At 41.7% G+C, this 12444-nt stretch overlaps 1 protein-coding gene across 3 annotated transcripts in view; it reads left to right on the top strand.

Moving 5' to 3' along the window:
• The window catches only part of LOC122790854 (Fc receptor-like protein 5), a 1199590-nt gene that overhangs the window by 792130 nt on the left and 395016 nt on the right, over positions 1-12444 (top strand). The window lies entirely within an intron of this gene.

The raw sequence follows: 12444 nt of genomic DNA, 5'->3' as shown, positions 1-12444 counted from the left end.
AGCATTCCAGGCAGTCTCAAGGCAGTAGCATAGAACTTGATCATACATTGTATGTCTTACTTAATATAGAAATAATACTGCCTTTCAGCTTTTCCTTGTTAGGGGTTGCCACAGCAGAACTCTGGTCCGCTAATGATTGGCAGTGAATTTTTACTGTGTCGAGTTGCCAGCCCGGTGCCCAACCTTCAAAGAAGGGACACCCACACATGCACGTACCTACCTGCATGTCTTTAAATTCACTTGACTGTGAGGAGGACATGCAGACTCTGCACAGAAGGTGCTCCAGTCAAGAATAGAACCGAAGAACCTCTTGCTGTGAGGTGACAGCGCTAACCGCTGAACCACCACAGCCAGACTGTATAGACACAGGAATAATAATGCACATATTTATGCATTTGAGTGTGTGCTGAATTTCCCCTATCTGTTGTGCAACTTGTGTGGCTCAAAGGACTAGGGCAATTAGCTTGTGGGGTGTCATTCATGATTCTAATCTACATCTCTCCATGTCTTGTGGATGTTAGGTAGTATTATGTTGTATTTTACAAACTGTCAGTCTGTGTGTGGTGTAATATTAACATCTGTCATATATGAATTACATCCGACAGCTTTAGAAATGTGTAGCCAATTTAAGTGAAGTGCAGCAGTGCAGAAACAGAGACAGATGTCATTTTGTGTAACCCCCAAAATCCCAGACTGGGATACTGGTAGGTGTGGCCTTCACTCAGTTTATATCTAGTGGAAAATCCCACTGAGCATACTCATACACTTAGGCAGAGTGCAATTCTATTGCAACTTGGTCAAAATGATGTGTTATATACAGATATGTGTATAGCTACATACATATATGTATACATATCTATCTGTAACTGTCTAACTGTGTCAGTCTCCCGCACATAATATATGTATCTCTACATATGTATCTTTAAAAAAAAAAAAAAAAAATATATATATATATATATATATATATATATATATATATATATATATATATAAACAAACATCTCTGTCATTTCACTTTTATCTACATAACACACACACACACACACACACACACACACACATATATATATATATATATATATATATATATATATATCTCATACACACACACACTCGCACATTTATATGCACATCCCTGTGATATACACAAATATATATGTTTATATGTGTGTGTATGTTTGTATTGTCATACATACCCTGATAATGGTGAGTAAAGCTGTGCTATGACACATATATAATGTTGCACAAAGGATCCAAAGTAAGGGCTCAACAGTACATAATACACTCACTGACAGTACCCTGTGCCTGCTGGATGTCACCATACATACACCAACAGGTGAATAGGTGGTGCAATGTATACTGTCGTCTACGCACACAGTGACAGGGCACATTGTTCTTGGCCACAGGCTTACCCATCCAAATGCAAACAGACACATATGGCCAAAATGTCAACCATAGCCATATAGCTAGGATAAAAATAACAGTTATCTGACTGCGAGGCAACTAGATGCAGATAACAGTAAGAGGTAATATAACTGCAGGCCACAGATGCTGTTCAACACTAGCATAGTTTATGTAATCTACAAGTAGTTCGCCTGCAGTCATGTATAATGCAAACATCAGCCATGGCACGTGCGATAAGTAGTGTGATCTATAGCATGTAAAACTAGATAGATAAGGGTTCTAATCTCACTCCAGTCCACTTGGTTTGTGTGTGTGTGTGTGTGTGTGTGTGTGTGTGTGTGTGTGTGTGTGTGTGTGTGTGTGTGTGTGTGTGTGTGTGTATCTTCCTGTCAAACAACTGAAAATCCACCATTGACTCCCATACTGCAATGGTTCTGCACTTTTTGGCCCTTACATTTGAGGCTAGCCTAGAAATCCTGTCTTCCACAAAACTACCAACTGCCATCCTAATGTCAGACTTAAGCCATGGCGCATGCAATAAGTACTGCAATCTGTAGTGTGTATACTAGATAGGCAGGGGTTCTAATCTCATTCCAGCCCACTCTGTGTATGTTGACTCTCATACAGTGTTCAGCACTGACTCCCATACTGCAATGGTGCATGTGTTTGTGTGTGTGTATGTATATATATAAATATATATATATATATATATATATATATATATATATATATATATACATATACTAGATAGGTAGGGGCTCTAATTTCACTGCAGCCCACTTGGTATGTGTGCATCTTCCTGCCAAACAACTGAGAATCCACCATTGACTCCCATACTGCAATGGTTCTGCACTTTAAGGCCCTTGCAGTTGATACAGGCCTTCGAAATCCTGTCTTCCACAAGATCATCGAGGTTACCTACATCAAAACTGCCAATTGCCATCCTAATGGATGACTTAAGCCATGGCACATGCAATAAGTACTGCAATCTGCAGTGTGTCCACTCCATAGGTCGGGGTTCTAATCTCACTCCAGTCCACTCTGTGTGTGTTGACTCTCATACTACATTGGTTCTCAACTTTTCGGCCCTTGTAGAATGTGTGTGTGTATGTGTGTGTGTGTGTGTGTGTGTGTGTGTGTGTGTGTGTGTGTGTGTGTGTGTGTGTGTGTGTGTGTGTGTGTTACCAATGACTCCCATACTGCAATGGTTCTGCACTTTTTCGCCCTTTCAGTTGATGCAGGCCTTAGAAATCCTGTCTTCCACAAGAGTGTCTGACATCATCTGTGTTAAAACTACCAACTGTCATCCTAATGTCAGACTTAAGCTCTGGTGCATGCAATCAGTAGTGTGTACACTAGATAGGCAGAGAGTTCTAATCTCACCACAGTGCACTTGGTGTGTATGTGCATCTCCCTACAAAATAAACGAGAGCACCACACTGACTTAAAAAGAGGTAAGGTTTTGCAGTATATTGCTCATAGCAGGTGACACAGGGCTACAAATTCTTGACCACCACAAGGCCTATAGATGGCATCTAGTATAAGAGTATGTAAAGAGATGATAATATCAGACTTGAGCTGTGGTGTATGTGTGTATGTGTGTGTGTGTGTGTGTGTGTGTGTGTGTGTGTGTGTGTGTGTGTGTGTGTGTGTTTGATGCTGGCCTCCAAACTCCTGTCTTTCACAAGGCTTGTTGATGTCGTGTACCTTAAGATTACCACTGCTATACTAATGTCAGACTTCAGCTGTGGTGAGTGCACTAAGTAGTGTGATCCATAGTGTGTAAGACTAAGGCTAAATAGATAGGAGTACTCATCTCACTCTAGCCAACTTGGTGTGTGTGTTTGTGTGTGTGTGTGTGTGTGTGTGTGTGTGTGTGTGTGTGTGTGTGTGTGTGTGTGTGTGTGTGTGTGTGTGTGTGTGTGCATCTCCCTACCACACTGACTTAGAAAGAGTTAGGGGTTTGCACTATTTTGGTTGTAGCAGGTGATGTGGACCTACAAATGCCTGACCACAAAAGGCCCGTTGATGTCCTCTAGCATAAGATTGTAGTGATAGTAATAGCAGTCTTGAGATGTGGCACTTGCATTATGTACTGTGATTTGTAGTATTTAATATTAGATAGGTAAGGATTCTAATCTACTTGCAGCCAACTTGGAGAGTGTGTTGTGCAGTGTCCTGTAAACATTAATTGGAAGTGGTGTTATTCTCAATGTAGGCAGCTTTTTGTGTGTGGATGTTAGAACATTTTACATCACCGTATGGAATCATAGGATCATTGATCTTTAGTTGTCTAATGGTCCTAGAGCCCCTACAATCCTAGCCATGTTTTTACTCTTATTTACACAATTAGCCCATATTAGCCCTCTCCAGGAGGAGGGACACAGGCAGAAACCCTGTGGTGAAATGACAGTCACCCACCCAATCATACAGATGGCATCTGACAGTTGCCAGTGAGGTGCTCTGTTTGCCATTAGGCAGGAGTCTGTTTCAAAAGTCTGCTAGACATATCTCTCCCACCAGCATGTATCAGTAATGTCACATACCAGGTTAATGTTCATACAGTGAGTAATCCATGCACTATGCCACCTGAAGATATGCAGCAATTCCAATCAAGCAGGTCAGACATTGCTCCATACGCAAGGCAGAGATCATCTCTGAGTAGTCTATATGATGCAGGCTACAATGCCAGTAATTTTAGATGATCCCAATAGAAGGGATACTGAAGAGCTGAAGTTCCCTTGTGAGGGACTTTTGTGTTGTGTGCAATTGCCAGTAATGCTTGGAAAGACACATGACAAAATGGCCATTGCAGTGAAATATTGGCATGCTGAGGGAAGAGTATATGTAGCTTATGACTATGTCAATTTTGGATGACAGTGGCCTCAGTTGTGACATGAGCAAGATATGATTCCCTTCTTACCACTGGGGAGACATGATTATCTAAGGTAAATTAGATATAAACATGTGTGGTCAGGCCTGTGTGCCCATGTCTATCAGCCCTGAGTATGTACATCAGGCGTTGCTACTGATGTGCTACTTACCAGGAACACAGGTGTTACCAATGGAAATTATACTATGTAGATATTTGCATAGTGTTTACAGTCATGTGTATGTCAGTGAGCATTTGCTTATCAACAGCCTCTTGTAGGATATTGACATACTGTAACTCACAAATTCTATGACCGCTCACAGTTTGCAGGTATCAGCTAAACTTGCCAGCCACAGACATTCACTTTGTGCTTGTACTTTGATTAAATGGATTCCAAGCAGTAGAGGATCTGGGACTGAGCCCTGTTGCACATCACTGGTTACAGATTAGCTACTGGAGGCCGATTCCCCTATTTTGAGGATGTGTTCCATAGGTGAGCCACTTAGTGAACTCTATAATGATATTACTGTTGATGCCTACTTGGGTGATTTTGTCAATGATGCTTGAGTGGGGGATAGTGTCACACAGCTTGGCTAAGTCCATGGGTTGTATGCACAGATGTCCCCCTTATCCAGGTCCTTAGTGACCAACTCATACATTTCCACCAGGTTTAATATCTGTGATCTTCCTTTCAGAAATCCAGTGTGTGTAGGGTTACCTGTTTTTAGATTACATATATCTTTGCTGATCAGGTCCATGATGATTTGCCCCATGGGCTCACAGATATGGCTACTCAGGCTAATAGGTCTATATTTCCCATTGTTGGTGGATGCACAACCTCTGTGCAAGGGGATAACAGTTGTCGTTGTCCAGTCACCTGGGATGTAGCTGGTGGTTACACTATGATTGCAAGGAGTTCCCAATGGTATTAATAATCCTTGTTGGGTCCCATATAGGATGCCTACTGGGATGTTAGCATGTCCAATAGATGCTGTGTTATTTCCTTAGGGAGCCCATTTATGATCTGTTCTGTAGATATAGAAAGTATGGGATAGGTTGCAGAAATGTCATGTGGTACATGTGGTGGGGACAGGGGAGTGAAGTTGACGCAGAACCTGTGGGACAACAGGTTAGCTATGACTACAGACTCATTATGTGTGGTATCATTAAATACAACATCACTGACAATCTGGGCCTTTCCTTTGTGGTTACACATGTAACTACACTGTGCGTTGCGATCACCCTTTGTAGGAGGCTAATTTTGTCACATACTGTTTTTGCAGGACGTCACAACAGCACTATTTGCTTGTTTTAGCTGAGTAGGTTGTGCTTCAATTTTAGGGTGGCTCCCTCACTCCAACTGTCTCACAGCAATGTCCACCTGTTATTTTCCAGCCTGCTAATGGCAGTTGGCCGCCAGGCAGGTTTTCTGCACCAGGAGGAGCATTTTTTCTCCTGTCAGGTAGAGCCAAGTCTATACAGTTGTATAGGTGCTTGCATAAAGCATTGCCGTAGAGCTCTGCATACTTGCCTGTCCCATTTAAGGGGAGAGGTGCAGTCATGCTATGTAAACCATCCCATAGGAGGTTATAATTTGCTTTACTGAAGTTTATTACTGTCTTTTCTGCAAGAGGGGTAGCCGTGATGATTACTTTTAATGAAACTGATCTGTGGTCAGATCTCACCAGGGAGGACCTCACAGTGGAGGGGCTGCAGTGATCACCCATATTGATAAACACCTGATGCACTACATTGGCTCCCCTTGTAGGAATGTCATGCCATTAGTTTCAGGGCATTGTAGCTAAGGACGTGGACTAACCTCTGGGTAAGTGAGCTTCAGCACAACTAAACAACACAGCTGGCGGGTACTTAATGCCACCCCAAACCATGGTGTACTGATGTATCTTGTAGACACAAGTAGATTCAAATAACCACAAAGGGTATCTGGATTCATGGATTTGCTTCTGTAGCTGGGAATGCCTTGATTAGGTGCCCTTCCAGCAGTGAATAGCACCTGCAGTGTTTCCAGGGAATCATCCTGTTTCACCAATCTAGATGTGTATCTATCTTTAATGTATATGTATATACTACCTGCATTACCTTGCACCCTGTCAGTTTTAGGTCTGAACATGTGGAAGGATGTGTAGACTGGTATGGCTGTGGTGCTGTCCACAGCCTTGACCCAGGTGTCTGCGACTACACAAATGTCTGCATATTCCAATGTGGGGACACCTTCCACTGAGTGGAGTTTAGTGTTGGGATTCCGAGCATGTACAGCATAACCATGGTTTGAAGATGGCATTCTCACTAGAAAGTTTTCCCTTGAGGTAGTGCATACAAGATGCAGTATGAGGATGTCAGCAGCCTTGGTCAGTACACAAAATCCCAGGGGTGACAGATAAAGACCTCTTCTCGCAAAGCACTGAGGTCTGTGGAGCAAGTCATCTCCGGCGGTCATGTAGTGGATCCCCTTAAAATGACACCAATGCTAAGGCAATTACTGAGTTCCATAATTTCCCATGTGTGTTGAGCCATCATTCTAGGTGAGGGGCAAATGCAGATGAAAGCTATGAGCATACCCGCGAGAGACACAGAGTGTCTAAACTCAGTGATGTGTCTGCATACAGTCCAGTAACGTATGTCTCAGGTACACACCAACAGGAACTATGGTGTCATCATTACGTTACCTGATATTGACAGACTTGTGATAATGTGTAGTATGGCATATCATGTCAACTCACAGACAGCTAACTGTAACCTTTCCCACATGTAGCCTGGTGACAGGGATATCAGTGCATCTCATGATGTAATCTCCTATGAATAATAGGTTTGCTTTTGTGTTTTGCTTCAGATGTTTGACCGGTGAGACAGTGGTGTGTGAGGTATTATGTGTACTGTGATCTGCAGAGGTCTGATTATGTGTACTGGGCTTGCATATAGGGTTTCTGAGGTGTCTGTTTGGGAATGTGTCTGGTAAAGAGCTCCACACAAGCAAGTGTGTGTGATGTGGATGTGGGTGGAGGAGGAGGTGAGGTGTGCATGTTGGCAAAATGTTCATTGTCATATGTACTGACTGGTGTGTGAGAAAGCATGGAATCGAGGTTTGTACTATAGTCACATCTCTCACACATTCTGTTTGTGTGGCGTAGGAGTAGGGGGTGGGGACACTTTCCACATCTCATCAGAAGTCAATGATAATGCCATTAGCAATAGAGTCTTACTTGTGTGTACATCACAGCAGGCCATTGTTAGGCAGTGCCATGACAGATGCTGAAATGTAACATGTTGTCACGTTTATGTAGGTCCCCTATGGTAACACAGCACCTGACAGTGTGCCATAACATGGTTAAGGGATTACAAAGCATTGCCAGGCATGTGGCCCATGGATTAACCATAATCCTGTTATTAGGCATGGTCGCAGTAGCATACCTACAAAGTGACACTGTGAAACTCCAACAAAGTTAGAGTCATGCTGCTACACCCTGGGGTTGACAGCCTGAAACCACTGCAAAGAGTGCCTACAAACAGTGTAAGATGTAGATGTCTGTGCATACACATGGGACTCGTTCAACTTTGCAGTCATTACTTTGGCCTTGTGAGTCTACAATGCCTGTCAAGCAACCAGACAGCAAATTGGATGTTGTGTGACATAATGTGGGAACACAGACATATTCCAGGTACATAAAGGTACAGTATGACATACCTAGGACATGTGGCAGGTGGACACACTTTGGCCAAAGGTGGTCACTCCTCTGCAGTAGTCCTCAGAGACATGTCATGCAGATATCCACCATGAAGGGCAGGTTGCATGAATTCTTGTGACATTGTCACCTAACATGGATAACTGCTGCTGTGGTGCTTCTTTGAGCAACCTTGGACATCTATGTCACTGGACATTGAACATTATATTGTGACGCTGCAGTTGTGCTCCTAATTACCATCTAGTAGTACCCTCATGAAATCCTAACAACCCTGGAGCAGAAGACATAATGCATGCAAAGATCAAATGATTTGCCCTGGTTTCTAATCAAGACATCTACCTGGAAAAGAGTATGTCAAGCCTACAGAGCCTTGCGTGACATGGAACAGCTATGTGGATGAACAAACAAGCTGTGTCTTGCTTCTCATTATGAACTTGGTACTAACTTTTTGTTTCTGCTGAGAGAAAAAGTATAGTAGTATGGTAGCCCAGGTGATAGTGGTTGTGATGAGACCAGCATTAGTAGAATCCAGGCAGCAGCAATTCAGGGGACTCCCTTGTTTTCAGAATTCTTCACAAGGTAATTATGTGATTTCAGTACACATGGCTTGAGTAGTGTCCAGCTGCAGAATAACTGTGTAAAACCCCCTCCTTACCATCGCAGGGTGTACATATTACCTTCCTCTCCATTGTTTCCTGTGGTCTGTATACATACACACACACACACACACACACACACACACACACACACACACACCTTAGATGACTATTTTCTTGGACAACAAGTATGGAAGTAACTGCAATACTTAATTGTACATAGGACAACTAGCATGTAGTTACAATCACTGGCTCCAGATGTCTCAGTCATCTGATATGTAAAGCCATAAAATGAGTTATGGAAATGATCAGTAGCAATGTCATACACCTACAGACACTGAACCAAACACAGCTTGTTTTGCACAAGAGCAGATCACGCCTACTCTAACCAGTGGACCTTACTGATTATTAAACTCTTCCATGGATGAGAGGAATATGACTCACTCCATCTACCATGGCCTGATAAGGCATTTGACAATATTAGGCCATCAGGCATTGTTGAAAAACTGTAGAGGTTATTTACAAACTAGTATGTCAGCTAGTGGATAGTCAAGTGTCTGACAATCATTATTCGGGATGATAGCATTGGGTAGTCCACCGCTACAATAAGGCCAGTCACTAATGGACTTCCTTCACAAATCATCCAGGGACTACCCCTTGTAGCCATTCCCTTCTCTGCAGCCATAGCCACTGTCAGTGACATCTGACTGACTACATTTGGAGATGATTGCAAATTAGGAGCTATCACCATACCTCTCAACTGTCCAGAATTCCTTGTTTTTTACCGAGTTTTGGGGTCCAAATAATGGAGTGCCACGATTCCCGAGTGGCACCCCTTCATTTCCGATTTATTCACAATTTTATTTTCATGTATTTGACTTTCCTGCTTCGTGTGCTGATGTCATCACGTGCGCGATGACGTCAGCACCACCAGCCTGTCGGAATGCTCCATGCACGTACATAGCACATATTTCCGGCTCTGGTTCAAATGCTTTTGCGAGCGGGAGTTACCAGAGCAGGCAAGGTGTTATGCGACTCGAGGAGTGTGGGGATTTTATTTCCAAGAATCTCGCTGTGAACGGATGTAATGAAGAAGGGGGATTTTATCTACAAGAAGTTCGCTGTGTACCTGTGTTCGGTTTAAAGAAGAAACTCGGAGATTTGAGTTACGAGGAATGTGGGGAGTTTATTATTAAACAAGCTCACTCACCTTTTATTTAGAGGTAAGTGGTGTGTGTGTGTGTGTGTGTGTGTGTGTGTGTGTGTGTGTGTGTGTGTGTGTGTGTGTGTGTGTGTGTGTGTGTGTGTGTGTGTGTTTGTCAGCTGTGCTGCTAGTCCAAGAATAGTTTTGCTATGAATTTAAGTCTGAGGCCAAAGGAACGGTGTAATTGTGATTTTGTTTGCAATTTAATTAAGCTGCCGGGGCCGGGCCAATGTGTGTATTTTTTATCTGCTAGCCTGTGCTGCAAGTCCGAGAACCAGCACAGCAGATAAAATAAAATCGGACTTTCATGCACACAGTTTTGGGTGGGAAGTGGGAAATGTGTGTATGAAAGCCCGATTTTATTTTATCTGCTGTGCCAGTGTATCTTATCTGCTGTTGCTGTCTGAGCAAACTTATTTTTGCTGAGAAAGTAAGTCCAGGGCTGAAAGAATTGTGTGCATTTTATTTAACAATTAATACACACAGCTTGCTTAATCTGCTGCTGTGTGACAAGCATTTTATTTTACAATTTAAGTAAGCTGTGTATATTATCTGCTGCTGTTCAAGTCAGCTGTGCTGTTAGACCAAGAATATTTTTGCTGTGAAATTAAGGCCTGGGCCAAAAGAACTGTGTATTTTATTTGCAATTTAAGCAAGCTTCTGGGGGTTGGGCCAATGTGTGTATTTTTTTATCTGCTGTGCTGCAAGTCCAAGAACTGTGTTTATGAAAGTGCATTCAATGGTTCAAGCAATTAGCCAATTTTATCTGTATTTGTTTTACACAGGAAAGAACTGTGTGTATTGCCCGATTTTATCTGCATTTATTTTAAACATGAAAGAACTGTTATCTGCTGCTGGAGCAAAGTGTTGTGTACTTTACCTTACATTTTAAGCAAGATCAGTCTGTTCAAGCCATTAGCCAATGCTTATTAAGGTCTGTTCAGTTCAAGCCAATTGCAGTTAAGCAGGCTGCAAGGTCTGTTCAAGCTGTGTTATCTGCATTTTATAAGGTCTGTTCAAGGTGTGTGTGTGTGTGTGTGTGTGTGTGTGTGTGTGTGTGTGTGTGTGTGTGTGTGTGTGTGTGTGTGTGTGTGTGTGTGTGTGTGTCTCCCTCTCTCTCTGGAATGTTTGGCTCATATATACTTTTGGTCAGTTCCTTTTAAAATTATTGTTTTCTGGCAAATCCAGTGAGAACTGACTTCACTAAATAATCATAGCCATTTAAGTTTCAGTCTTTCTGTCTTTCAGGAAATGCATGGTTGGTAACACAAAACATTTTATACTAGCAACTTTTCTAAGATCATACAAGCAATGTTTAATATGTGTCCCTGGTTTTGAGCTTTTGTCCCCTTCCCAATAAATTTTGGCTATTTACAGATTTCTTATGCTGCATAGGTCTTCAGGCGGAGAGAAGTGTAATGCTGCTCATGGTAACTGCATTTGTGTTGTTAGAAGTACAACAGGTAGAATGTTTGCTTTTGATATAGAAGGCTGTGGGTTCTTCTCCCACAGCATGTCGATATATTGTTGATACTGTACTTTTCAGCCCTGAGAATGTTTTCTTTGGCAGAGATACCTTTTATTTATTTTATTTTATTATATTTATACCTAGTTATTATGCACCTGTTATCAGTTTACCATCCATTCCCTGTTGTAATATTACTAGCTGATCATTTTTTTATGCAGCATAGGCAATTTATATCTCAAGGCAACAGGCACTTTATTTTTAGATGAAACAATGAAATATTAAGTTGTTTGCTTGCAGCAACCTCTTCACTAGTTATATATCTCCATAATGTGGAATTATGTGACTTTTACTTCTGCAGAGATTGTGCATATTTACTGATACTGGTGGATTGTAGATGTTACAGACTTATGATGGAAATGTTCTGAATTGGGCAGTTTAGTCAATTATTGGTTCATGCATTTTGTTTCATTGCTTACTGTAAAAATGTTCAAAACAAATTTAAAATGCACTGTAACAAGTGTGCTGTATTATACAAGGAATATAATTTACTGCTGTCAGGAAGGTGTATCAAAGAACACATGTATGTTTTTTATGCAAGGGGGCCTATGATTTGAAAACAGCCCAAAGCTAGTCTTTATCCACCACTGGCCAGATGCATTTTCTTTGAATGTGGGTATCAATGCTGTTTCAATGAATGGGAGTTTCAAGGGCAGAAAAGTTATAATGCTAAGTCTATTTTCATTGTGAGACTGTATTGCTTTGTTTAGCAGAGGTCTAGTAGTAGTGTTTATACTATAAAATGTAAAATAAAAATTTTAAATGAATCCAAATAAACATTGTAGAACTAAAGCAGTATGCACATTATAGTGTTTATGGTAAATAGGGCAAAATAACCAGGTAATGGGACATTGGAATGGCTGCAGGGGGGCTCTGGTGCCATATATTGGTTCTGTTCAGTTTGCGTTTGAATGTTTATCCCACAATTCCATTGGAGTGGGTGGGGTTACATAATTATGCATGCAAATTATATGTTAATCAGCATACAGATTTGTACCTATTTTTCATGGACCTTGTCCAGATTTTTGATGTTTCCAGGTTGAGAGGTATGGCTATCACTGAATCCCACACAGAACCAACATTTATCCAGGATGGGCTGACACACACATTTAGTTGTTGTCAGAGCCATTGACAAATACTAA

This window comes from Protopterus annectens, chromosome 16.part0 (genome assembly GCF_019279795.1).
Source record: "Protopterus annectens isolate FY-2018-M chromosome 16.part0, PAN1.0, whole genome shotgun sequence".
NCBI lineage: Eukaryota > Metazoa > Chordata > Ceratodontiformes > Protopteridae > Protopterus > Protopterus annectens.
Note: the sequence above shows the minus strand (reverse complement) of the source record. Positions and strands in the feature narration are given on the sequence as shown.